Genomic DNA, 5,411 nt, shown 5'->3' on the forward strand with positions numbered 1-5,411 from the left:
CAAACAAATTCCCATTATAACCCTGAAATCCATTAAATTTGTTATTGTGTTTTGGGAGGGGTTCTATTGTTTTGTTTTTTTTCAGCAGGCAAGATTATAAGGGTATAACTACTTTTACAGAATTAACTTAATTACTGAATTTCACAGAAAATATTTGTTTAGTTTTTATAAATAAAAAAACTGTATTTCTTAAGTCAATTATTAAAGTATGACATATGTTACATAGGCTGATTTATTCATTTTATGTATTTGGGATTTTAAGAGCAAGTGGAAAATGTGCTGAATGTTTCGTTTCATCCAAGTGAAATTAGCAAGCAGTTAGACTGAATTTACATTCGTTTTAAACGTGGAGCCAGGCGCGAGTCGACACAGGTTGCGCGCGTGCGTCAAGCCTCGTCCATACTGCCAGATGCGCTCGTGGAGACTTGCGGTGCGAAGCCGGGTGCGAGTATAAACGAGCATTACGAGAGTGCGGCAAGCGTGAACGGCTCGTCCGTGACGCGGGATTCGCGGGGGGGAACGGAGGTGCGCTCACTCTTGCCCAGGGCAAGTAAGATTGCAACTCAAGGCTAGCAGTCATGCATATGCTCTGGAAAAGAGTATTTCGATTCGATTAATCGCACAGCCCTAACACTCAGCACAATAGCAGCTAATTATCATCATCGATAAACTCACAGAAAATATAGAGATATTGTTTTTTTGTCAAAATGGCACACCCCTACTTCAAAGACACTGCAGACACTGACATTTCTAATAAAAATTGTGACTGTGAATTACAAATGCATTAAAAAACCTCCAGCGTTGCTGTGCTTGTAAGGCTGTATAATTTGGCAAAAAAATGTGTGGGTATTGATCAATATCTATATTTAGCTATAAAATATAATTATTATTTATATCATATTGTTAATATAATGTTATTATAGTACTTATTATTCTATTATTATAATAATATATTATTGTTTTTATTACCATTATGATTACTAAGTTAAATATTAAACAAAACAAAACAACTGATATTGTAATATTTCACTGTAAAATATAAAAACCGAGTATTACAGAAATATATAATACAGTATAATAAATTTTAGTAGTAACCGTACTGTAAAATAAAATGACTATTATTACTAAATTAAAATACTAAAAATAAGAAATATTACTATTGTAATGTCATTGTAAAATACAAATTACTTAAGAAAACATAATAAGAAATACTGATAATAATTGTACTGTAAAAAGTCAAACTCAAAGCGTCGAGTTAACCAGTGCTGCAGTGTGAGTGTGTGAGTGTGTATGTGTGTGTGAGTGAGTGACTGAGTGAGTGAGTGAGTGAGTGAGTGTGTGAGTGTGTGTGTGTGAGTGTGAGTGTGAGTGTGTGTGTGTGTGTGTATGTGTTTGCACTCACAGGTGGTGTTTCCCTGCATGTGTATGACACATTTAGCATCTCGGCTGGTTTCGCGGGAGTTAAAGGGCCGAACTCTCACCGCTACCTTCACTGAGGCGGCCATCCTGAAACACAAAATAACAGCCAATCAGGATCAGACACACTACAGGAAGTCCCTCCGGACCAATCAGAGCCCAACGTTCCTTTGTGAATCACATCAAACTCCCAGAAACCCTGAAACGATGGCTGTTGAGAATGGGACACTAGCGAGAAGTCTCTTCTGCTCGGCAGGGCTGCATTTATTTGATCAAAACTCCACTAAAAACAGCTAAATATTATTTCAGTTTCAAACAGCTGTGTTCTATGTGAATATCTGTTAAACTGTAATTTATTTCTGTGATGCGCAGCTGTATTTTCAGCATCATTACTCCAGTCTTCAGTGTCACATGATCTTCAGAAATCATTCCAATATGCTGATTTGCTGCTCAAGAAACATTTCTGATTATTAGCAATGTTGAACACAGTTGTGCTGCACAATATTTTTGTGGAAACTGTGATATATTTTATTTTTCAGGATTCACAGATGAATATAATGTTTAAAAGAACAGCGTTTATTTAAAATAGAAATCTTCTGTAACATTATAAATGTCTTTACTGGCACTTTTGATCAATTTAATGCATCCTTGCTGAATACAATTATTAATTCCTTTTTAAAAAAATCTACTGACCCAAACTTTTGAATGGTAGTGTATCACAGTTTCTAAAAAAATATATAACATTTTTATTATTGATAATAATGACAAATATTTCTTGAGCAGCAAATTACTTTTGCTTTAATTTAGTTAAATAATGAGTCAAGAAAGAGTTGTAAAAATCATCACACTGGACATAAAAGGACAAGCTGAGCACGTTGCATTGTGGGATAGAGTGTCTAACACAGTGTGGCAGATTTTGACAAATGTCTGTTTCACATTTATACAAATACACAGAAACACACGAGACTCAAACTCTCTCTCATTCCTCCGCTGTGTCGTTTCAGTCCCTCTTCTTCTGTGTGTGTTTGCTTTAACACATTCCAGCTGCCTGTGTGTGTGTGTGTGTCTGTCCATGTCAGTCACACACTCAGTGTTTAAACGTTAGTCAAACCTGAGATCTCGTTCAGATCTCACATGAGCTGCGTGAAGATCAGTGACTGAGAGATCAGAGCCTCACACACAGCGTCACATGACTTCAGAAGACCGAGATATATATATAGAGATATATGGGCCATTCTACAGAACTGGTTCAAAGTCAGAATTGGAAATGTCTTGAAAAAAATGTATTTTTCCAAAACATTTGTATGTATGCAGATTGTATAATATCCAAGGTACACATTTCTAGTAATTGTTCAGTTAATTCTTATATTGTATTTTCAGACAGTTTTGGAATATTTGTCCTTTCCCCAAATTTGTCACTACCGAAACACAGTAATAATCATTTAATTAGAAGGGTTATATTGACCTATTAAGATTTTGATAACATCTAGATTGTAATTTTTTTTTTTATTAACATTTTTAACAATATTTCAAGTGCAACTTATGAGATTTGTTGTATTTTGAATCCAATTTTTCTTTGTAAAAGGCAAAAAGTTGATCATGCTGATTTCAAAGTTAAGAATTCATTAGTTTGTGTATACATTGAACCAAAAACTATCATAACATCTTAGTTGATAACCCAGTATACTTTATTTTTGACAAAACATCTCATGTTTTGGTAGTGACAGTAACGCATTTGTAGCAATCACATCACATTACAGAATTTTAACTCGCGTACTAAAACACTACTAAAACATACTAGAATACAAAAAAATGCATAACTGTACTAAAAAACATTTATTTCCCCCAAATATGAGGATCATGTGTTCGTTTTGTCACTACCAAACCAATGATGACATGCTTCGGTCGTGACAATTCTATGGGATAACACCCAAAAATAAATAAAGATGTCACTACCGAAACTCCACCAAATGTTTCAGTAGTGACATTTAGATACTTTTGAACCTAGCTCAAAGATGCTAATCAGCACATGGTAAGCTAGCACAGTGGTATACATATAAAAACTAAATGTTATGGAATAACTCCCAAAAAAGTGTGTTTGGTAGTGACATTCCTTAAAGTTACACACAGATTTTTCAGATTTCTGAACACATTTACCTCAAAATGATGAGACCCATCTACTCTCACCCTGTAGCTATGAGAGGGAGGGACACAGGAATATTTCCTGATCATAAATTTATGTTTAGTTAAATCAGTCTCAGCCAATAGACTAAAACATACACTGTTTCGGTAGTGACATGAAAATGCGGGACACTTTTTTTTTTTTTTTACATAAACAGGGCTCTAAACAGGGCATTTGCGACTGAAAACTACTGCGTGCGACTATGAAAACATGTTTAGGAGCCAAAGTCACAGCTGAGCCGCTGCGCATCTCCATTCAAACACAGCAGTGTCTCGCAACCCTCTACATTGCGACTAAATCTTACTCTGGGCCACTAAATGATGTCTAATATTAGCCAATGGCTAATAAATTCTCAGATTTTACTCGCCAGTGTGTGAGTTGGAGGCTAAGTATAAGTTTAGCCTAGATATATTTACACTCGCCGAACACTCTGACTGAGCGTTTCAGAGTTTCGCTCTCCGTCAAGCGATCTGCGTGCTCCTAAAAAGAAAAGTAAGCGTAGAGCCCTGCATAAAGCTTCATAATTTACATAGAAAATATAAAATACACGTTTTTTGGGGGGGGGTTTTAACTTCACTTTTTTTAAAATCCAAAAGATGCTTTAAAAATTTATTTTTTTCAATTCCAAAAATTATTTAAATATAATTTTCATAAGTTGAAATTTAGGGGGTTAGGGTTCGGGACAGCCACCTCCCAGTTGAAAGTACCCAATAAATGATGATTTTATATATATTAAGCTTACTAATATTTTAAATATTATTGTGGGTTTCAACAGATAATAGAAGAATCTTAATAACATCTAAGATTTGAATACTATATGCTTTTTAAATGTGTTTTTTGGTTGTGGGACAGCAGTTCAAACCAATTCTGTAGAATGGCCCATATATATATATATGACTGATATATACAGTAAAACATGCATCATCTCTTCATATACATGAATACAGAGACTCACAAACTTGATGAGCTGATGAAAAAGCTAATCATTAAATCACTGAAATGTAAAATTAAAACAAAACACTTACTAAATATTAGTAAATATTTTATTTGTTTAGCTGCATGTCATGTGACTATAACAGTCATTAGAGAACTGTGAACATGTGAATGTGTTGATAAAGTACTCAAATATTAAATCTCAGGTGGACTTAAAGAAACTATTTGAGCTCAAAAGGGCTTCGGCTGATAAAAATAAATTATGAATCACTGCATTACTATAATAAATGTGTTAAAAATAGGCAAACCAACAAATCAGTGTTATTTTAGTATTACTAATACACTATTTTAATTGTATTGTTTTTTTAGTTTTATTTCAGTTTCCATTTTAATTTTAACGTTTTAATATTTTTAGTTTTAGTTAGTTTTAGTTCATTTTACATTTGCATCTCCAATGTATCTTGATTTAAGGATGTTTAAATATTTTTACTGGAAAACAAGACAAATGCTGAGGAAGAGATTCATGTTTCACAGTTCATGCAACATTTAACTCCACGACTTCATGAGTTGAAGACGTTCTGCTTTGACTTGAGCCTTTTATAAGACCCACAGAAACCCTGAATGTGTGAAGATCAAACACAGTTGATCAGGAATGATGGTATCACATGAGAAGATCGTCAGAAGTTAGAGATTATACTGTCAGATCAATAGGCTGAATGAATGAAAGACTCTGACCTGATGAATCCCTCACATCAACTCAGACACTACAGCGATTCACTGAGAAATACAGTCAAAGCATCAGCTCACACACTCACTCACACACAGACACACTCACTCACTCACACACACACACACACACACACACACACACACACACACA

The 5,411-nt window shown here is 34.5% G+C and overlaps 1 long non-coding RNA gene across 1 annotated transcript in view; it reads right to left on the bottom strand.

Moving 5' to 3' along the window:
* LOC107677676 (uncharacterized) overlaps window positions 1-5,411 on the bottom strand; it is a 13,560-nt gene that overhangs the window by 2,122 nt on the left and 6,027 nt on the right. The window contains exon 2 of the long non-coding RNA XR_001632873.1: window positions 1,403-1,506. This is a non-coding gene — a long non-coding RNA (uncharacterized LOC107677676). The remainder of the gene's footprint in view (window positions 1-1,402; window positions 1,507-5,411) is intronic.

Source organism: Sinocyclocheilus anshuiensis, unplaced genomic scaffold, assembly GCF_001515605.1.
Source record: "Sinocyclocheilus anshuiensis isolate Anshui unplaced genomic scaffold, SAMN03320099.WGS_v1.1 scaffold841, whole genome shotgun sequence".
NCBI classification, from domain to species: domain Eukaryota; kingdom Metazoa; phylum Chordata; class Actinopteri; order Cypriniformes; family Cyprinidae; genus Sinocyclocheilus; species Sinocyclocheilus anshuiensis.